Below are 23,756 nucleotides of genomic sequence, written 5' to 3' on the forward strand. Positions count from 1 at the left end.
GAGAAAGGAACATGGCTGGAAATGTACAGAACCAGGAACCAGTCACCTGGGAAAGACACTAATGAGGGCTTTTCTCAAATTCATAAACAATCCTAAAAATTTACTGGACATTGAAAATTAGGTATTAAAGTTAAAAGAAACTTTTATAATCAGTAATTAAAAAATGTCTGTTAATTGTGTTAAAAGGAAGACTGAATTTTCTATTCTCTATATAGAAAATATGACCTAATTGTCTTTTGAAAAGGTGCTCAAAGGGGGCAGTGCCTGTGGCTCAGTGGGTAGGGGCTGGCCCCATATACCGAGGGTGGCGGGTTCGAATCCGACTCCAGCCTAACTGCAACAAAGAATAGCCAGGTGTTGTGGCAGGAGCCTGTAGTCCCAGCCACTCGGGAGGCTGAGGCAAGAGAATTGCCTAAGCCCAAGAGCTGGAGATTGCTGTGACTGAGGGGGACAAAGTGAGACTCTGTCTCAAAAAAAAGAAACGGGGATCAAAGAATAAAGACTACACAGATAAAAAAATATAGAGAAAGTATTCAAAAGGCATTTTACATTTATTTATTGGTGGAATTATTTATTTAGAGACAGAGTCTCACTCTGTTGCCCAGCCTAGAGTGCTATGGCATCAACCTAGCTCGAGCAACCTCCAACTTGACTCAAGCCATCCTCCTGCCTCAGCCTCCTGAGCAGCTGGGACTATGGGTACCCGCCACAACACCTGGCTAATTTTTCTATTTTTAGTGGAGAAGGGCTATTGCTCTTGCTCAGGCTGGTCTCTAACGCCTGAGCTCAAGGAATCCTCCCCCTTAGCCTCCCAGAGTGCTAGGATTACAGGTGTGAGCCACCATGCCTGGCCATTTTAATTTTATTTTAAAAATGAGCAATTCATTGTTGTATTTTATTATTTCAAATAAATACTCACTTATATACCCAATTTTTCAATTTGTAACTTCACATTCAACACAAATGAGAAATGAGGATCTGCCCTCCCCACCGCCTTCTCATTGAAGCAACCTCTTATGCCATCCCATTCCTCCATTTCTGCCTTTAAATCTCCGATTCTACTAGTGACTGATCACATCAGAGCAGCTTACTGCCTGGGTTTTCCATCCCCAGCCCTCTCATGAGAATAGCTATTCCTGTGCCAACTTACCACTGCTGCTGTATTTTAAGAGTTGTTTGAGATACATGAGGCCTTAAGTTCTCTTGTGGTTACTAGTGATGGAAATTTTGGGGCAATGTTAACTGTTACCAAAGCACCGTGTTGGTTTTTAGGATCTCCTAAGTCATAATTATTTTCTGTTTTCTTTCTATTTGGGAGCTAATCTGTTGAGCTGGCATTGATTGATTTGGAACATTGCATAGAAATATCGAGAAACAGATGGAGAGGAAGGAGAAGAGGCAAGTGGAGGTGGACAGGTGTGAAAAAGGGAGATTTTAATTTGTAGATTTATAGCTGGGTGAAATGAGTATTAGCTCTGTGGCTGGTAATGGGATGCCTGTGAACTTTCTTAGATTTTCAACATGATAATAAGGCTTCCCTGCTGATACCCATTGGTTAACCTGCCTGGGAGGTGATTTCCTTCACTGGTGTGTAAAAGGTCACTCCTAATACTTACTAATTAAGGTAGCAGCTGGCAGTGTGAATTATGCCAGTTTTATGAATGATCAAATCAGTTTAGACTGTGGCTGATAAAGCTTTTGAAAACTGTTCAGCGGTTTCCTGATGGGTTAACAAAAAAGTAAAACCACAAGTAAAAAGCTCCCAGATACTAGAAAAAAGCTAATAAAATTTAATTGTAAGATGGAAAGAGGATAAAAAAGTAAATGTAAGCTATATTGCTGTTTTAAAATTTGAGCAGAAAAGGTTATGTTAATTCTGAGATTTACTTGTATTATCTGGCTTTAGGTGAGTTTTAAAATTGTGACTGATAAGGGAATGGTGAATATATTTTTATAAACTTGATGCCAGCAATGTGCCCCTGATATAAATAATAAATGCAGAATAAGTAATTTCTATTGTGGGAAATCACTGGGCACAGACAGAACTTCTTTTGTGTATTCCTTGTGCAGGAAGATGAGAAATTCTTACTACTGACAATAATTTTAAAATTCTTTTACACAGTTACAATGTTAAGTCACCTTTGTAACAAGGTAGAGTCTCTGTAACAACTGTCTGATTTGGGGGTGTGATAGTTCAGGAGAGCAAAGGTGTTGTTGCAAAATTCCTGCAGTCACTTTCTAGGTCCATGCTAGCTGCTCCCCGCGGGGCTCTGCAGGGCCAACTCCAGCCTGTGTATTGAGCAACGGCTCAACTTTCCCAGGTCCTGTTTTCTCTCGCCCCTGATTTTTCTAGTAAGTTCGATTAGACATGTTGCAAAAGTCTATTTCTACATTAGCATCTGTTCTTTGACCTTTTCATCTGCAAACGGGTATTGTCATCTACCTCTGCTGGGTAGGTGTGATTCCTTATTTTGCAAGGAATTCTCAAACATTTTTTCCTTACAGAGACTACGAATTCACTCATTTTCATGAGAGGAACTTGGCTTTGCAAATTAACACGTGTAACACTGATGAAGCTTTTGAGAACTGTTCAGTGGTTTTGAGATCTTTTTGGCTGCAAGGAACGGACACTGTCTCCAGTGAGTTTAGGCCGAACAAACAAACAAACAACCCGGAATGAATTGAAAGTATCTCCACAGGTTGGGAGGTAGAGGAAGAGATGGGAATTCAAAGCCTTGGGAAGGACAAGCAACCAGGGCAGCTCCAGGGGTCTCTATGGCGATCACTCAGGGGAACCCTTTTAGGGAACTAGTTTTGAAACTCCTTCCTTCCATCCCGTGCGATTCTAGTCGGGTTTCAGATTGTAAGACAAAGAGGCTGGTTGCAAGGTTGGGTTGGAAGTCTCCCCTAGACCAAGTGTAGGGGAAGGAATCTTCATGGTTTTGATCTTGCGCTTACCCTGTGTCTGGCAGACCCATCAGGACTCGTGGAATAGAAGCCCATTGGAAGAGCAGGACTGCGGAATGAAGTGACAGGGCTGGAGGGCAAGGAGAATAGCAGGTAGCCATTCCAAGTCCACCGGGGTGCACTGCCTGCACTGAAGCAGAGAAATCAGGCAGTCGGGTAAGATCATTTATTCATTTCATGTCTTTGCTTGCTAGGCTACCCCCACAGGTAACACAATATCAATTTATTTTCCTTATAATTCCAGAGGGTAGAAGTCCAAATTCAGAGAGTCAGTGGGGTTGGTTTATTGTGAGGCCTCTTGTGTTACCTGGACGCCGTCTCCGCTGGTGTGGCCACATAATCGTCCTTCCACGTGTGTGTGGTAATCTTTTCCTCTTACATTGGATCAGGTCCCTCCCTACGACTTCGTTTTATCTTAATTTCAAATGCTTTATTCTCAATGGTCACATTCTCTTATTTTTAATTGATCATATCCCAAAATTTTACTTCACTTTCATTCTCAATGAAATTGTTCACTCTTTAAAAGATTTTTGATTGGTGTTTTGAGTCACTATTCCATTATCTTTTTTCCCCCTTTTATTTCTTAAAATTTGTTTTATTTTCTATTTTTTATTTTTCATTTTAGTAGATTTGGGGCATACAAGTTGGTTAGCATTTTAACAAGTGAATTTTGGTGGTGGTGGTGGGGAATATAATTCAGGCCGTAGCTGTAGATTAAATGACAGTGTATTTAAATTGCTAGCATAGTACGGCTTCCCCCAGTTATACCTACTAATAGGTTACACAGTTCCGAACATTTGTCTGGAAGACTAGGTATCAGATGCTGCACTAGGTACTGGGCTACAAAGATGGCTCAGTCATAGTCTTTGATTTTAGGAAGCTCGGTCAGGTGTATTTGTGTGTGAATTGTGTTAATACCGACACGTGTAGCTCAGACGTGTATGTGTGTGCTGTGTGTCTGGGCACACAAACGTGTAATAACACCACCTGACTTCATCAGTTCCTGCTTTGGCAAACTGCACCCTGTCTTGTACTCTCAGAGAATTGATAAGTTCTCATCCTTCCCTGGAAATACCCCTGGGTAGAGTGGTACAGTGTCAGGTCACACAGCAACCTCAGACTCCTGCCCAGTCTTACTCTGTCCCCTGGGTAGAGTGTTACAGTGTCAGGTCACACAGCAACCTCAGACTCCTGCCCAGTCTTACTCTGTCCCCTGGGTAGAGTGTTACAGTGTCAGGTCACACAGCAACCTCAGACTCCTGGGCTCAGGTCATCTTCCTGGATTAGCCTCCTAAGTAGCTGGGACCACAGGCGCCCCCACCATGCCCAGCTAGGTTTTTTTTTTTCTATTTTTTTTAGAGGGTGTCTAGCTCTTGGTCAGGCTGGCCTTGAACTCCTGAGCTCAAGTAATCCTCCCGCCTCAGCCCCCCAAGGTGCATCACAGGTGTGAGCCACCATGCCTGGCCGGATTTATAGAGTTTTAAAAACTCTTTCATAAATTTTACCTCCTTTCACCCTCCCAGCTCTGTGTCGGTCTCGTTTTATAGATGTGAGAATAAAGCCTCAAGGGCAACCAGGGATTTGTCTATGAAGTCAAGAGAGGTCGATGCCTTTCAGTATTCTTTCTGTGATAACATACTGCTTCTTGTTAAATGCAGTTTATATTTAAATTAAATACTGAATAGTTGCTGTTAACGTTACCTGTTAATGAGAACTGCTTCTCTGAAAGTACTTATTTCAGTTCTCTACCATAAATCAGATTCAAAAAGCCATTGAAAAACCTACTATTGAAGTGTTTACTTTGTATTCTTTTATAGTTTTATATTTTGCTTCCCAGCATCGGAACCCGTCCCTATATTTATTTAAGATGTTATTGGAATGTTCTTAACACAAAAAAATGATAACTGCTTGAGGTGATGGGTACCCTGGTTACTCTGATTTGATTATTACATATTGTATACCTATCAAAGCATCGCATGCACCCTATAATATATATCGTTGTTTCTATACTGATAAAAAATAAAAAATTAAAAAAGAAAATCCCCTTCCTTACTGATGTGGTTGGGCAGTATTTGCCCAGCCTTGTACTGGTGAGTTGAGCGTCGAGCGTGATCTGGGTTGGCTTGTTCCTTCACTCTTTTGCACTTGCTGTAGCTTTGAATTTGTAGCTAGTGGCCCAAGACTCAGGGGCAGAAAATCCTCTCTGGTAGCAGGTGGTTGCCATAAAAGGGTCAAAATCCTGTCCCCAGGAGCAGTAGGGACCCCAAGGGCAGCTTCTCATGTTCCATGCCCCAGTGGTGGTGGTAGTGCAGTGTCTGGTCCTCACTGAATGGACTGGGGCTGTGGTCCTGCCAGTGACTGGTCATCTTTACCCCTGCTCAGTTCTAGGCCTAGGTCTCCAGATATTACAGTGGTCATACAAGCTCTCAAGTAACCTTCCATTTAGAAATTTCACATGCTATAAATTCTCCCATGGGGACGTGCCACTCTGTGGACTTTGATAGTGTGTGAAGTCCTGTATGTCATACCCACCACAGCTGTGATATGGAACAAACGCCCTCAGTGCTGCTCCTTTTGGGACCTCCCTCACCTACCTGAAACATCAAGAGAGATCTCTTTTTTTTTTTTTTTTTTTGAGACAGAGTCTGCTTTGTCACCTTGGGTAGAGTGCTGTCGTGTCTCAGCTCACAGCAACCTCAAACTCTCAGGCTCAAGTGATTCTCTTGCCTCGGTCTCCCAAGTAGCTGGGACTACAGGTGTCTGCCACAACACCCGGCTAATTTTAGAAATGGGGTCTTGCTCTTGCTCAGGCCGGTCTCAAACTCCTGAGCACAGGTGATCTGCCCACCTTGGCCTCCCAGAGTGCTCGGTTACAGGCAAGAGCCCCCATGCCCGGCATAGAGATCAGTTTTCTCTCTCTCCAGTTTTCCATTTTCCAGAATCATAGAATATGATCCAATAACATCTTAATAATATTTTATTATTACAATATTAATATTTTGTAATTAATTAAATATTAATATAATTATTTTCTGCTTAAATAACACCCAAGATTTATTGGATGTTTAACATTTACTTTATTCTCTTCTTAGTAAGTGATTTATATGAATAAACTCATTTAATCCTCATTACAGTTCAAATGGGTACATCCTTTAATCATCCCCATTAAATATATGAGAAAGTTAAGGCACAGAGAGGTTAAGGGTTCAAGGTCACAGATCTAATAGGTAGCAAGTGGCACTCTATAGTGCTCTACCCAGGGCGACAGAGTGACACTCCGTCTCAAAAAAAAGAAAATCACAGCCAACAAATCATGAGTCTATCTGGTAGAGTGCTGTGGCATCGCAGCACACAGAAACCTCAAACTCTTTGGCTCGAGCAATTCTCTTGCCTCAGCCTCCTAAGTACCTGGGCTAGTTTTTCTGTTTTTAATAGAGAGATGTCTCACTCTTGCTCAGGCTGGTCTTAAACTCCTGAGCTCAAGTTATCCATCTTCCTCAGCCTCTCCGAGTGCTGGGATTACTGGTGTGAGCCACCATGCCCGTCTGGGTTCTCCCTTTTAGAACTAAAGTTGCTCAAGAATTTCTGAAAGTGCCATGCCTATAAGATACAGAATGTGCAATACCTTATATTTGTGTCTTCAGGTGATTGGTAGGTAACACAACAAAGTTAGCAAGTAGACAGTTTCTCTTCTCTCCGCAGGCTTCACGAACCTGGGCTCCAGTGACCAGACAATGTCAGAGGACAGTGTCATTTCACAAGCAAGGGCACCAAACGCAAAACAGGTTAACTGGGTCAGGGCAGCACAAATAGTTAGTGGAAGAGCCACAACGAATTCTCATGGTTTCCGACCTTCAACCTACTGAGTAAGCATATTTTTGACGCATATTATTTCTGAAACAGATTGACAAAAATCCTGTTTACTTGACTAAATATGGTAACACTGGCCAATGCATTGCTACTTGGTAAAAAGTAGCTCTAGGCAATCCAGGAACACAAAATCAAAATTTTCCTGGATACTACTGACATAGTTTCAGTAAACTAATTAAAAAATCAGTAACAGAAGGCCTGTGATAAAATTTTAGACTTTTTTTTTATAATATCACTTTTGACTCATCTTTATAAAACCGAAGTGTGTGGGCATCAGTTAGTGCTGAGAGGAAAACTTTCACAACTCTGTGAACTCAAGAGGACCATAAGGCATTCAGAAAATAAGTTAATATTCTGAAGTTCATTAATTAATACTTTTGACTACTCTGACCAGTTAGATCCCTGGGGATATATACCCCAATTTCAAATCCAATTAAAATGATATCTATTACTAAATTAACCCATGTACACTCAAATCTTGATATAAAATGACATAGTCTCAAGACACTGATTAATTAATCAAACATGCAAAAATATGTCAAGAAAATTATTAATCCACCTATTCTGATGTTATATCTCAAAGGTCTTCAAGCTTCTTACATGTTAGAAATATATACCACATCTATTCTTTTCCACTTTATCGAAAAGATAACACTAAAAAATATTTCACCATATGCTTGTTTAAATGCAGTGAAAAATGTTCTTTTCAAAGCATATGGTGATATTATTAGGTGTCTCTGACTATAGCAAGGTTGCAAAGGGAACTCGGAGCTAAACTGAAATGATTTTCTGCTGTGGTGTTCACACATCGCTATGTTCTCTAGGTACCATTGTTTTAATAAAAAACAACCTGAGCACTAGAAGATTAGAAGCGTCTGCTCTTGTGTACTGTGGTGCTGCTGCTTCTGCCCTTTCCCTGTGTAAGCCTAGACGGCTCAAGTTCCCACCTCTCGCCGAGGGGTTTTGGTCTCACCCCATCATCGCTGATGTCTGTGTAGTGTTCTGTGCAGGGAGTCGGCCTTCATCTGTGGCTTAGCTACCTTGCCTCACGCCACGCTGTGGGATTATCTTCTACTCACAGTGAGAGGCCTGGAGTTTCTTTTTCTTCAACAAAGTGCTTGCTTTAAAACGTTTCTTTCTGTTTTGATATACTCGATCTTTGAAGAAAAGAAAGAAAATTGAAAATAGATTATATTTCGTATGATGACTGAGACATTGGTTGTCTGTTATGAGAAATATAAATTTAAAAATTAATGTATTGAAATCTGGGAAACAAAATATCCTGGGCTTCCATGGGTTTGCTCATGATATTGTATATTCTTTTCCTGCATTTCTGCAATTCGTGTGAGTGTGTAAACATTCACCAATGTACAGGGTGGTGCCTGTGGCTCAAGGAGTAGGGCGCAGGCCCCATATACTGGGGGTGGCAGGTTTGAGCCTGGCCCTGGCCCAAACTGCAAAAAAACCAAAAACATTTACCAATGTATTAAGGATAGCAGGACTTGTCACATTTTAAACATGTGTGTGAATATATTTGCATAATATACTTTTTATGTTAGGATATCAGTGCCTTATATTTCATTGATAAGAAGAATCTGGATTTTATTTATTTATTTATTTATTTATTTTTGAGACAGAGTCTCACTTTGTCACCCTTGGAAGAGGGCTGTGGCATCATAGCTCACAGCAACCCCAAACTCTTGGGCTCAAGTGATCCTTTTGCCTCAGTCTCCCAAGTAGCTGAGACTCTAGGCACCTGTCACAATGCCCAGCTATTTGTTTTTAGAGACAGGTTCTCACTGTTGCCCAGGCTGGTCTGGAACTCCTGAGCTCAGGCAATCCACCTGCCTGGCCTCCCAGCGTGCTAGGATTATAGATGTGAGCCACCACACCTGGCCTTTTAAGAATCTGGATTTTTTCTTCCATTCTTGAGGTACTGTATCCAATGCACTATGGATACTAAGTGCACTATGAAACTAAATTATAGCTTTCATGTGAAAGCTATAACCCAATTATAGCCCAAGAATATGGGGAAAGGGGAAAGGGAGGGGAGGGGAGGGGGAAGGATGGGTGGAGGCAGGGTGATTGATGGGACCACACCTATAGTGCATCTTACAAGAACGTGTAAAACTTACTAAATGTAGAATATCAACGTCTTAACACAATAACTAAGAAAATGCCATGAAGGCTATGTCAACCAGTTTGGTGAAAATATTTCAAATTGTATATAAAACCAGCACATTGTACCCCGTGACTGCATTAATGTACACAGCAATGATGTAATAAAAAAAAAAAAAGGGAAAAAAAAAGAAAAAAAAAGGAATCTGGATTTTAAAAAAACTTTTTCATTACAGTGCCTTACTGGAATGAATAATATGTCTTTATCTGTGTTTGTTGTTTTTAGTTAAATTCGTTGCTAGCTGATATAGGAAGTTCACTAATTTTAAGCCCTGTTTTATATCATTTAGAGTGAGTATTCTTGATTTTGGTTATGACTATTAGCAATTAGCACTTTATAACTGTTTGCAATGACCACAGCAAACAAAAGCAGAGTGTATACAGTGTATGTACGAGTCACCGCTGAGAGTGATGACTCGTGACTATTCAGGGGATTGATTGCCTTGCTTTTTTGTGAGTTTTGTTTTGGTTGGTGAATATGGAAGAAATGCATAATTTTCTCTAGTTTTCCTGAAACAGTTACTTTCTATTCAACTTGTTATTTTTTCACCTTTTTACAGGGGACTTGTGCCTCCTGAGGAGAAATTCTACAATGAGCCAGACCCTATTTCCTAGTGCAAAGATCTGCAACCTTTAGGGTAAGTACATCAGAATCAGCTGTTGTAATATAGATTGCCCACCCTTGTCCCCCCAGTTTTTGATTCAGTAGGTCAGGAATGGTGCTGGATTATTTGCATATCACATGTGTCCCTGGTGGTGATGATGTCGCAGGCACATTTTGGGAGCAGCCCTTACAGTGTCACTCGGAGCGCCTGTCCTGTGGACAATACTCAGTTGGTCTGTGTCCCAGAGGAGCCAGTGAAACGCTCTCCTGCTCACCGAGAAAGCCCTTGAGCAGCTCCCTGTTGCCTGAAGTTCTTTCTTTGCTGCGGAGCTTGGTCATGAAACCACAGCCATTAAAGGGCCTCTGAACTCTCCCCAAGAGGGCTGGTTGATAAAAACAGTAACAACCTCTTTTTTTTTTTTTTACTGTGTCCAAAGATAAGCACTCAAGTTATTTCTCTTTATGGAGTGTCAACTAATCATTTTGGGAAAAAGAGACTCACAAGATAAATACGCTTAAGAAAGTTCTAAGATTTGTGAATTCTCCCAGCAGCAACCTCTGATCCATACATAGTCTGAAACTCCTTTTAAAATAGTAGTTGGACTTTGTCTCGGGGGTTTACTCTTGGCTTTTGTTCTCCAAAATGCAGCTCAGTGAGGGTAAAATTTCCTTCTGAGCAGGCCATGTGGTCTTGTTCATTCATGAGATCTAATCACAGAAGAGCAGAGGGCCTGGTTTGGTGGTTCACACCTGTAATCCTAGCACTTCGGGAGGCCAAGATGGGAGGATTGGTTGAGGCCAGGAGTTTGAGACCAGGGTGAGCAAGAGCAAAATCCTGCCTCTACAAAAACTAGAAAAATTAGCCAGCCAGGGTGGTGCTTACCAGTAGCCCCAACTATTTGGGAGTTTGAGGTGGGAGGATTACTGGAGCTCAGCTGTGGTTGAGTTTGCACTGAGTTATGATGATGCCACCATGGCACTCCAGCTGGGTGAGAGAGCAAGGCTCTGATTAAAAAAATAAAAAAGAGAAGAATCGATAGTACCTCCTTGGTTCAAGTAAACACTATACATCTTTCAGGACATTTAGGTCTCTGCCCCACTTGAAAATCGTTATCCATTTGATAATTTCTCTCTGAAAGGTAATCAGCCATTTTGTTCTTTGAAATGGTGTAGTGGGTTAGAATGAGTTTAGAACCAGGCGGATTCAGACTGAGTCCCAATTTCACATATTATTAGCTGAATGACCGCAGGTATGTCAATGACACAGGGTGAGCCTTAGTTTCTTGTTCACTGTAGAGTGATAATCCTTTCCTCATAGTGGTATTTACATGAGACAATATTAAGTCATTTAGCAGAAAGCCACAGAAGAAAGAGTTTTCAATAGTTTGTAGTTATTAATATTACTTGTAATACTATTAATAAAAATATTAGGTATCCAAAATGTTAGGATTACTAAATGACTATCTTCTAAATAAAGCTTTGCATTACAGAATCCAAGATTTGGAAGACACCTCTGAGGACACGTCTATCACTGCTTCAGCTTTTATTTACCAAGCACTTACTAGGCACCAGACACTTCCTAACCCCTGGTCATTGACGCAGCTCTGTTGATTCTAAACAAGCACCTGTCGTGCCAGGCTTCTCACTCCTTTAGACAAGACTCTGCTCCATTTTCAGGTCACTTTAATGCCTAGAAATTTATTCCTTCACTTATTAAAATCTGCATTTCTAGTAACTTCTACTCACTGAATTGTTATACATTAGCCCAGCAGGTGACACAGAGCTCATGTGGTCACTTATGCAGCTGTTATTTGGGTAACTTCCTCTAAGAACTTTGAAATGAATTGTTTCTCTGAGAGTTCTTACAGTGGACCGGAGGACACTGCAGGTACATACATACTTACCTTATATGGGGACGTTGTTCTAAGCCTACAAAACAGTGCAAGAATTTGCAAACTCACATGCTCCAGACAGCTACACAGTTACAAAGAAACAAACAAAAACATACTTCGAGGCCTATAAAAGGGAGACATTTTGTAGCTTCATTAATCAGGGTTATTATTTAGTTGAGTGTTGGTTGGAGTCATACTGAGAGTAGGAATATACTCTCTTCTGGTAAACTAGATGACATTGTCTATGGCAGAAAATTAATACTTGGTGGTATTGGGGGTTGACCTATGTCTCCCCCAAAAGAAATGTTCAAGCCCTAACCCCAGGACCAGTGGATATGACCTGATTTGGAAGTAAGGTCTCTGCGGACATAAGTAAGCTAAAATGATGTCATACTGGATTAGAGGAAGATCTAATCCAGTGTCTGGTATCCTTGGAGTGAAATTAAGACCCAGACAGACGCAAGCAGAATGCTCTGTGACTGTGGAGGCAGAAACTGGGGGACACATCTGCAAGCCAAGGACTGCAGCCACGAGAAGGGGGACACATCCGCAAGCCGAGGACTGCAGCCACGAGAAGGGGGACACATCCGCAAGCCGAGGACTGCAACCACGAGAACTAGGAAGAAGCAGGGAGGCTCTGCCCTGGACGTTTTAGGAGGAGCATGGCCTTGCCGATGTCTTAATTTCAGACTTTTAGTCTCCAGGACTGTGAAATAACAAATTTCTGTTGTTTTAAACCATCAATATTGGTGATAATTCAATAGGAAAACCTAGGAAAGGAATGTACTTTGTGTTAGGAGGTGGTGAGTTTGCCTTTAGGTGATTTTAAAGGAAGTGTATTGCAACTGTTGTTGGTAGGAAGATGGAGATAGAATCTTGGCACCTACTTTTTCCTCATTCTCATGGGTCTAAAGTCCACTTCTTTCCTTTGGGGGGAAAGCAGACACTGGAGCAGAAAAATGAGCACTAAAATTCTACTGACAGAAAAAAAATTAGACTAAGACTTGAGCATCAAAGTTCGGAAGATGCCAGAAAGGATAGTGGCCTGGGGCTTATTCAGGAGAAGCCGACATTCTTCAGGGGGCAGCTGGAGCTCACCAGGGAGGGTCTGCAGGTGAAGGGTCAATGTTGCATCTCAAGGAGAGGTCTGGAACGGAGCTCTTCTTGTGTCATAGTAGAAAGCCGAATCTGCCACTGTTCACCCTCTGACCCTGATGATTTACATCCCTCTTATGAGCAAAATATGCTTATTCTTTTCTTTTTCTACCAAAAATCTCATTTCATTATGGCATTTGCTCAAATTCCAGGGTTTTGTCATTGATAGCAGGCCCAGCTTCTGATGAGCCTCCTTGAATGTGGTTCCTTGGGTCTGTCTCCTTGAGATCCATTCCTAGTTCTGGCACACAGACTCCAAGATGGTCCCGTGATTCCTGTTTCTCAGTATTCACATCCTTGTCTCAGCCCTTCGCCTTGAGTGTGGGCAAGACCTGTGTGACTTGCTTTTAACCAACTGAGTAAGATGCACGTGATGGACACACATGGTCACCTGGCTTTGATTACAATGCTTATGATAATTAATGTCCATCTCGCTAACACCCTCTCTCTCTTGCTGGCTTTGAAGAAACAAGCTGCCATGTGTGAAATGCCACATAGAAGGGGTCGTGCAGAAAGGAAGTGAGGGTGGTCTCTGTCTGAGAGCCAGGGAGTGAGTGCTGATAACCTCGAAAGCTGATAGGTCAGAACACACTCCAAGGCGTCTTGGCCTAATGCCACAGTCAGCTCACGATGACCCCTGTGTGTGTTCTTGCCTTGGTTGGGAGTTCTCACGTTGGTTGGACTCAACCTGGCATTTCTCATCTGGGATCAGTGGAGGGTGTCAGACAGGGGCTGGGGCTGGACTGCAGCTCTGGCTACTGGCTCTGACACCTGCTGCTGCCCATGGCCTCTTTGTCTCCAAGTGGGCTCTCTGCTTCCTCGTGGCATGGAGACTGCTTCGTGAGAGCATCCCGGTGGTCATGAGAAGAAGCTGCAGAACTTCTATAACCCAACCTGAAGCCATACGATGTTGTTATATACTTTTGGCTTGATCACAGTTCCACTCAGATTTAAAGAAAGGGAATGTAAATCTCCTATCTGGGTAGGGAAGGGTCATATTGTAAGTTGAAAATGTACAATGGGCGATCTTTTTGTGGCCATGTTGGAAAATATAATCTGACACAAGAGCTGTATCTGAATAGTTTAAGTTATAGGACAGCAGGATGTCTGTGGTTAACAATGATATATATCATATACGTGTTGTCAAATGGCTAAAAGAAAGGGTATGAACACTCCCAACAGAAAGAAATGTGACTGTCTGAGATAACAGATATTTGAAATTACCCAGCCTTGGTCTCTGTGCACTGCATGTGTTGAAAATCACCAGGTACTGCATGAATGTGCAGAGCTCTGTGTCAATCAGAAATAAACTTAAAATCCCAGATAGAGACTTCACTGGTTTATGGAAGCAGGGAAAACAGAAACAGAGAACTTACTGGGAGCATCTCGTATAATTATAGAACTGATGGAATGGCAGGAAAACCAGCCCCAGAAAATGCAACCAAAAAGCCAGTAGAAGGTAATGGCAATGTTGGACTGGTGGGAGGACGGAGCAGAGGAATCCCCAGAGAGGTGGAAGCTCCCCGGCTTCACCCTGAGGTATGGAGGTGGTGGGAAACAGCCCACACCGAGGACAGCAGGGTGCATCTCACTAACCTTGTGGTTTCCTGATGTACACTTTGATTTTGCTGCTGCTTTTATTGTAATAACCACCCTATCACCTTCCACTGTTAAAATCTACTCATCTTTAAAGAGTCAGAGCGAGTGTCAGCATCCCAAATGCTCTGCTGCTTTGTCCCTTTGAACTGATTTCTTTCTTCTCTAACTTCTGTACTTTCCCCCTTTCTGATGAAACTTACTGTGCAATGCTGCAGGTATAGGTGTGTTCACCTGCCTCATCAACCCAGACAGGTGCAAGTTCCTTACCTTCATTTTCTTTATTTCCCCAGAGTATCTCAAAGCAACAGGTGTGCGGATATATCTGTTGCATGAATGTGGGTGGGTACCACTTGGAAATTATACAAAGAGTTTGGTGGTAGGTTCTGGATGAATCTTTCCTTTCCTTTGCTTAAAATACCTGTAAATATCATTGTCTTCCCTTCACATGCCATTAATAAAAAGCTTTCAGAAGATCAGATACATAATGAAGCTTTTATTTCTGTTTTTAAAAATAGTTTGAGATTAGTGATTATCTCAGAATATTGAGTAAGATAGAACAATAAGATCTCTCCACATATTTTGTTTCCTAATCTATAATTTTAACCAATGACTTAAACTGATTTCAGTTTTCCTTGTTCGTTGAGTGCTGCCAATGGATTACAAGTAGCTGTTGCTATTAGGTCAGATACAAAGTTTTCTTTAGCTGAATGTGGATATGCTTGTAATGTTTAGATTGATTAAATTATTATGTTGAGAACTTTTATGCTGCTATTTTTACACTCAGACATGACAGAAAAGTGCAAAATCCGATCCAAGCTTATTTGCTTAAGAAGAATATGTAAAATGGACATATTTTTCATATACATTTGAACGTAAGTTTATTTTAGGGTGTGGTAGTCGGCCTTAAAGATGGCCCTCAATAATCTTCACCTCTGATTTTCAAGCCCTTGCACAGCCCCCTCCCACACCGTAGCAGGGCTGGTCTGGGTGACCGATGGGACACGGTGGAAGTGGCGGTGGGGCCTTCCAAGGCTGGGTCCTGAACGGCCGGCGGTGCCTCCTATGCTTTGCTCTCTCAGCTCAAGCACTCTCGGAGATTCTGCTGCCACGTCATGGGACATTCAAGGAGCTGTCTAGAGAGTTCCACATGAAAAGGACTGCAGGAACATCCTGAAACAGTACAGCATAACAGGAGTGAGCCACGTGGGAAGCTGATCTTGCAGCCACAGTAAGATCTCATGACGACTGCAGCCCTGGCACCTGGCACCTCAATCAGGAGCTCAGGAGAGACCTGGGCCGGAACTGCTCCTCCGAGTCGCTCCTGACTTCCAGACTCCCAGAAACCGGGAGACAACGCATTATTATTGTTATTTTAAGTTGCTAAATCTGGGGATAATTTGTTACACAGCGATCATTAGCATAAAGAGATACTTGCTAAACTTAACAAAATTCAAGTATAAGGCAAATGTCTATGATGAGATGGGGACATAGTAAAGATTTCTTTAATTAGATAACCAGAAAGCTCACAGCACAGATATTTTCCCAGCAAAAGCAGTGTAGTTGTCAAGAACTAAGTAGAAAATGTGTTGGACATGGATTTGGCAAGGAAATTATTGTTTTTTTTTTTTCCTGTGTGATGACTTGAAGATGGGTACCATACTGTACATATGTTCAACTGTGACAACTGAAATTATTTCTCCATTAGAGACTTTCCCAACAGGCCCCACCTCTATACATTAAGTGTATAGCTCTATTGACAAAAAACAAACACAAAACAAAAACCTTCCCACATCTCCACTGGCAGATAAAAATATTTAAGTAAAAATACCATCTTATTATTTTTTGGAAGTTGGGCTTCGCAGTAAATGATGCCTGGGTTCCGTGACACTGCTGGCGGCCTCCATCTGGGGTGCTGAGCTGTGCGCGGCAATGCATGCATCCCACATACTCACTAATGAAGCAAGGTAAAGAAACAGAAAAGCATCTCATTCCCTCAACATGCAGCTGGTGTGTGATGCCAGATGTAAAATCATTGATGTTCTTGCCAAGTTCTCAGGATCATGTCATGATTTATTTAAACTCAGACAATCAAGACAGTGTTGATTTTTAAAAAAGTAGTCATATCCAAGGAGACTGATGAGTAGGTGCAGAAGAGCCGCTCTTTTAAAATAAAATGTCTGTGTATAAAGTGCAAGATAATAATTTGTATCTTTCCTCCTTCCTCTATAGAATATTGTGGTTTTCCTCTGTAGAAAGAGGTAATGGCTCTACTTTCTAACCCCTCAACTCCTCCAGAATTAGTTATAATGAGGTGCATAAATTCACTAGAACTATAATTGAAAAAAAACCCCACTATGTTATTTTGAAACAAATGTTGCAGATGCCTATCTAAAATGGATAGTAGATGGCCTGTCTTCTTTTAATAGTTTCAAGCATTTTCTTGGATACTTTGTAATTCATGATATTGGAATTCATTATAATAGAGATGAAACGTTCCAGTCTCCTCCAGAGGAGTGATTTCTACCATCTGCACTACTGGGCTGTGAAACTACAAAGGTTGGAGATTTTTTTCCCCTTAGAGACAACTTTTTATCTGGCAGTAGGAACTACAAGGGTCATTTTTTGTGCTTGCTGTGCAGTGGTGTTCTAGAACTATTAGAAAGAGAACTAATTTTTTTGAGCTTCTGCCATGTGCCACACACTTGGGTATCTTACTTTGTTTTCAAAACAATCATCACAGCTACCCTTTCTTCAGAGACTCTAAGCAGATAATTTTTTTATTGTAGTGAAACATATACAATACACAATTAACCAATAACAATAACTTAATTATTTTAAGTTTTATTAAATATACAGTTCAGTGTCCAGCATTAAGTACACTCTCATTGTTACCAAACCATCACCATCATCTATTTTCAGAACTCCACAGGGGGCATTTTAAATTATGCAACACTTCTCAAAAATCAGGATCCCTTTGTCTCTCAAGGAAAGTCATCAAGGAAGGAACAATGGCAAAAGTTATAATAGTATATTTTACGTCTATTTAACCTGATTGTGACTCAATAATTATTTTGGTACCTGCTAGAAACAAGATATCCTACCAGGCAATTTAGAGAATATGAGCTAGAAACCCCAATTTCAAGTGTTGACTGGCCCTCTGCAGTCTGGCCTTGTTAAACTCGCTCATTCAACAGGTCTAGAATGTCTTCTCCATGCTAAGAGCTCTGCTGGGTATTTGGTCTGCATGTAGTGAAGTGTTGTCACAGCCCTCATGGGGCTGCATTCAAATAATTGTGAGTATAGCCCTCTCTAATCTAATCAAATTCTTGTAACACCCCTAAACGGTAGGAATATGAATCATTTCTATTTTATAGACCAGAAATCTTAGTCATGTGGGCCTTAGGGTCCCCTAGTAGTAGAACTGGACCTAAGCCCAGGCCATCTGATTCCATCTGATTCCGGGCCATTCTGTGTGTCCAACCCTTCCCTCACTGCAGCATCAGTTCTATTTGTGTGCTCATTTGAGTACGTTTTCCTGCTATGCCTTGTGTCTCATGAGAAGAGACCGTCCTGTCCCTTCAGTCCCTACAGAGTGGAGGATGCAGACTGAGTGATCACTAAGTATTTGTTGGGTAAATGGATGAGGGAAGGGATGAGTCGATCTCTAATGAATGAATGAGTGAATGAATGAATGAGTGCCTACAGATGTTAACCTGATCAGCACTGACACATACCTCCATGAAAAATAACAATATAATAATCATACAGAATAACAATTTATTATTTATTTATTTATTTTATCAAATGATAGCTGTGGGGTACAGTGTGGTGTTTTCATGTACAATTTGAAATATTTTCATCAAACTGGTCAACATACAGAATAACAATTTATTTTTCCAGTTGAAATGACTGAAGTGTACCCAGAAGTAAAACATTTCTTCATTTTAGTACTTTGCTTAAAAGATTTATTTTTGTTTGACGACATACAAATCTGAGATCTGGACCATTTTCTATCGTTAAAGGTTCCATGACTTGTCTTCATATGCCGGGATCAACGGGCCAGCCGAGTTCTGGCAATTATGTGTTTCCTTATTAGAATTCACAAAGAGCGTAAATTAAGACCATTCTTTTCTTTGCCTTATTGGCCATTATGGCCAATTTGAAACTACCAGTACATACAGCTGGTAGAAAATATTAACTTGCATCACAGCCACGTAGGTTCTTTTGCTCAACAAACCTCCACAAGTTAGTGAAACAATGATTTGATGTTGTAGAGTTTGAACCCAAGGGTGAGTCAGAAAAAAGGACTAAAAGAAGAAGAGACGAGTTGAAATTCCTGGACGGTTCCATAGCTGGTCTTCTCAAGCTTCCGTTGCCTCATGTACGTGTGCTCAGGATTTTATGGGAATGATCCATTTAGTTTAATTATTACTCAGCTCTGTACAGTTGGTGCCATTACTGACCCACATTTTTAGATGAGGCACCTATGGCTGAATAAGCTTAAGCAATTTGCTCAAAGTGACCCAGCTCTTGCTTGAATTCAGGCATGATTTTTTTTCCTCTGGTTACTAAAATATTACATATTTATTACAGATGATGTATAATATAGATGAAGCAAAATAAAAAATACACAATAATCCTCAAAGTGAGAAATAACCATGATTAACATTCTGGTGAATGTCTTTGTAGTGTTTATTTTCCTTGATTATATGTCTTATAAAATGTTAGAAGTAGACTGTCTGCAGTCATGCACCATGTAACAGCGTTTCCATTGACCAGAGACTGCTATACAGTGGTGGCCCTATCAGTGTGCTACTGTATCTTTACTGTCGTTTTCTATGTTTAGGTCCCCAGAAACCATAGTGGTACAACTGCCGCTAGTATTCAGGAGTAACGGGCTGTGCAGGTGTCTAGTCTAGGAACCAAAGGTTACCTCACAGGGCCTGGGTTCCCGGGAGGCTGTCCAGCTAGGTTTGTGTGAGCATGCTCAGTGACGTTCACACAGCCACGGGGACATCACCTACTGACACCTGACTCGGCTCGTGTTTCAGCAGCTCAGGCCCTGAGTTGGTGTTAGTAACACCTTTCCCCACCTATGGAAACTCATGGAGTCTTAGTTTGAAAAGCATTTAAAGTAGATATTCTTGAGTCTCTGACCAGACCTTTTGAATCAGAATGGCTGAACAAGAATCACAGGTAACATTGCAGCCTGCTAAAGCTTGAAAACAAGATATTGAAACGGTTATTTTGCTCTCTGCTTTCGTTCACACAAAATAGTTCCAGAGCACTCAGTCTGTGAGGGCATGTGCCTGGCACTGAGTAGCATAAAAAGATGTATTTATCTTATTAGACCTAGTGGTTCTTTTCCAGGGCACAGGGCCTAGTGGGGTAAGTAATAGCCTTGAATAAAGACGGTGGCTATGACACAACACAATGCAATGTTCTGCTGTGAAACAAGGCTCTATGGGAGAGAAGGAAACATTTCTGCTGGAGGGGATCCTTGAGATGGTGAAATGAGACTTCCAGGGAGGGAGAACATCTGAGCTGATGCCAAAACATGGTGGGAGAGGTCACGTAGAGGGGTGCTTAGGATTTCTGGGGTGCAGAGTTCATATTACCAGAGAAGGAATGGTAGGAGTTAAGGGAGGGTAGTGTGGTGGGGAGTAGGGTTACAGCGAGCTCGACTGAGTCCTAGGGAGATAGAAGCAGGTGAGACTCAAGGCTAGTTTGGGGTGCATTTGGAAGGAGCTTGGAGCATCTCTGTTCAGCAGAAAAAGGGCATCGCAGAATCTTTTTGGTAAGGAGGAGCCTAACCAAAGCAGACTCAAACTCAAAATGTAAACTACCTGCCAGATGGATTGTTTGGAAGAATTATGGGGCTAGAGCCAGGGAGCTCAATGTGAAGTCAAAACCAAAATAGAGATGAAGCGATGGGAAAAGAAAGTGGCAGAGAGTTGCAAAAAAGTGCTGGAAAAAAATAGATACAACATGGAGTTTAATTAGATCTGGTGGGGGTGGGTGAGGAATAAAGCAAGATGACTCACGTTTGGCACCAGAGAGAACAAGCGCACCCTTAACAAACAAGGAAGTCAGCAGAAACCGGGGCCTGGGGAAGTTTAATTTTAGAAATTTTAAGTTTGAGTGGCTGCCAGGATATCCAAATTTAACCCCTTTATTATGTCTCTTATCGTAGAGGATGAGAGACAAGTCTATTCTATTACCAGCAGGAGTTCTGCTATTCACCAACCACCTATCTTAATTTTCCAGGTGGGCTTCCTGCCCTCCCCCGAGGGCTGTCTGGTTCCTTCTTGGTCCCGCAGTATCGGATATTTTTTGTAAACGTTTGGATTTCAGACTCTGGAGATTCTGTGGGACAAGATACCATTTCCCCTCATTAATACAGATTATTTTTCACGCTGAAAATGTAATGGATGCTTATGGTTCTCTTGACCAGGGCTCTCCCAAGACGCCTTCCACACGGGCAGCAAAGCTGTGGAGGAGGACACGGTGCGTCTTGGGAAAGAACGTCCTTTCCACCCACACAGGTTTACAGTGGTGCAGGAAACCTGTGGACAGAGAACTGGGGCTCAGGGACAGAGAGATGGGCTGATGGATTTGGGAGATGCCTGTGTGGAAGTGACGGGCGAGCAGGCACCGCGGTCGATCTTCTGAGTTATGCTCCCATGTTCTGCTTTGCATTTTGCATTTTGCTGGTGACTGGCTGTGTCTTCTGAAGCAGATCAGACTGTTCTAGTGAGTCAGTCCACGGGGTTTCCTCTCCAGTTCTGTTCTGTGTTTGTCCCTAATCAACTTCCTCTTATCTCTAACCACTTCAACAACATTTCTGTCTAAGCATTTTTCTGGTCTCCACTGAGGTCAGAGACAAGGGAAATAAACTGAAACCACCATCCTGTCCACAGGGTTCATGGAGAGCCTTGTGTGTGTGAAGCATCATTCCAGATGCCGCAATCATATTATACCACATATGACATCAAAGTACGATGAAAGAAAAGCTTATCTTAGTATGACAATTATTAGAAGTTGGAAGGAGTCATTGAGAGAGGTCATAGATTTTAAAAAGATTTTAGGAACAAATGATTAGGTTGAGAGTTGCCTGCTAATTGATAATGGAACACGGGACATTATATGTTCTTAGGATAATATTATATTTCTTTTGACAGATAGGCTGAGAATTATTTTCACTACTTTCCACCTTACCATTGAGCTGTGCCCTTCTTCATATATAATTATTTTATATCTGCTGCCTCCTCTACATTGGCATGTATGTCAGCCAATGAAAGCAGAAATTTCATTCTTTCTCTTACATTTTATTTGCGGTAATATGAGTATTATGTCTCATAATCAGTTCTGCATTATATTTCTAAGCAAGAATGATAAATAATTGTCATCTCATATGCAGTAGAGTATTAGGCAAAGGACAAACATATTTCTTTAACTTAAATGGAGGAAAAGATTAAACAGTGTCCCAATTCAGCAAGAGACATTTCCGATTTAGGGAATGATAGTAGGTTGAGGGTCAAGGAAGAAGTTGGCAAAAGACTAATATGATGTATCTTTTCTTTCTTTTTCTGCAGATTTCTACAAAGAAACCAGAAGCCAACTTCTCCAGGACGTTTAGGCGGGGCTGCTTTGAGGCACATCTGCCTTCTAGAACCGCAGTCCCATACCTCAGGCCGGCTGGAGCCCTGGTTACTAGCACTTCGTACCCAGCACAGAGCAGCTTCCTGTTTTCTTCGGTGTCTCTTGTGACAGAAGCCCGTGGCGTGTGCTGGACATGGACGGTGTATTTTCCGGCGGTGTTTTTCCTCCTTATTGTCTCGGTTCTAACTGCTTTATCTGGGTGCAGACTTGCTCTAATCATGGCAAAGGCTGTCAAGGTGAACCTCCACCTAGGAACTGTTCAGTTTCATGATTTTATGAGAGTTAGAGAAGAGTTTTTCCAGTAATTTCCTTGCTTATTTGCTACTTTTTGTGGGATCCATCTAGTTAATGGATTAATCATCCAGTTACTACTGGCATGATTGTAGACAAGTCACGTGCAATCTCAAAGCTTATTTTCCTGTCTAAAACCAAGCATAACACTGCAAATTACAGGTGTGTCCTGGGGATTCAGTGAGGTCGTGCACAGTGCCATATATCTTTGGGACATATCTTTCATGAAAATGTCAGCTCAGTTCCTTTTGCACCAGGATTGAGATGTGCTACATTCAGTGGCAATTCTGAATTTCAGAGTTTTAAGAGTGACTTGAATAATTTTATACTCCCTGATTATAACAGCATGGCTTACTGTGACTAAGGGCCTCTGCTAAGCACTTACTGTATACTGCCTACTGCTCACTCCAGCATGGGGAGAAGGGTCCTAGCAACTCTACCTTACACAGCTTGTGTAGAAGTGACTTGCCCAGCGTCAGCCTGTTGGGTCTGACGCTGAGGTCTGTACTCCTAACTACAGCACCCTACCCCCCTGTGACCATCTTCTAAATACTGTGTCACATTTTGAAAGTGTGATGCACAAACTTAGTTAATCTATAATGACTGTGAGGGGGAAAATTTTTTACTTGGGGTAGAAAAAATTATACCTATGGATCTGAAATTCCATGATTGGGTACATCAGGACCAAGGACATTTGGGGACAGCTTCTCTTCCTTTCTACAACACTGATTAAGAGCACAAACTCTGGGTCTTGGCGCCTGTAGCTCAGTGAGTAGGGCACTGGCTACATACACCAACAGGCAGGTTCGAACCAGCCTGGGCCTGCTAAACAACAATGACAACTACAGCCAAAAAATGGCTGGACATTGTGGTGGGCACCTGTAGTCTCAGGTACTTGGAAGACTGAGGCAAGAGAATTGCTTAAGCATAAGAGTTTGAGGTTGCTGTGAGCTGTGACACTATAGCACTCTACTGAGGGCAACATAGTGAGATTCTGTCTCCAAAAAAAAAAAAAAAAGAGCATGAAGTCTGGAATCATATTTCCTGTGTTTGTATCCCAGCTCTGTCACTTAGTAACTCTGTGACATAGAGCACGCTCAACTTTCTGAGCCTCAATTTCCTCATCTGTACAATGATGACATCCACCTCGTAGAACTGTTTTGAGGATTAAATAAATTAATATATGTGTTAACTTAAAATAGTTGCAGAGTAGCTGACACTTGGTAAACACCATTTAATACTATTAATATTTCTATGTCCCACACATTATATATCTCTTTCTGCTGTCTCCGTGTATACACAGTTGCACTCTTGCTAAAAAATATAGACTTACTTAATCTATGTATTTTTGTAATGTTTGTCCATAAGATTATAATCTGGTTTTGGAGTTTTTAGTATGTTATAATAAAAGGAAAAGGTGTTACTCTCAAATTTCTTGCACCTCCAAAAACAATTATTGCTTAAGAATTACTGGGATTGGCTCGGCGCCTGTGGCTCAAGCGGCTAAGGCGCCAGCCACATACACCTAAGGTGGCGGG

General features: G+C 41.6%; 1 long non-coding RNA gene across 2 annotated transcripts; it reads left to right on the plus strand.

The window, feature by feature from the left end:
• Window positions 1–2,447: 2,447 nt before the first annotated feature.
• On the plus strand, window positions 2,448–14,736 carry LOC111723938. Of its 2 annotated transcripts, XR_002772343.1 has the most exons (5): window positions 2,448–2,639; window positions 2,973–3,123; window positions 6,670–6,833; window positions 9,576–9,653; window positions 11,110–14,736. It is a non-coding gene; the product is annotated as an uncharacterized LOC111723938 (long non-coding RNA). The 2 variants fall into 2 exon arrangements; XR_002772344.1 differs by lacking the exon at window positions 6,670–6,833.
• Window positions 14,737–23,756: the final 9,020 nt, after the last annotated feature.

Source organism: Otolemur garnettii, unplaced genomic scaffold (genome assembly GCF_000181295.1).
Source record: "Otolemur garnettii isolate 467f Iridium unplaced genomic scaffold, OtoGar3 scaffold00017, whole genome shotgun sequence".
Lineage (NCBI taxonomy): Eukaryota > Metazoa > Chordata > Mammalia > Primates > Galagidae > Otolemur > Otolemur garnettii.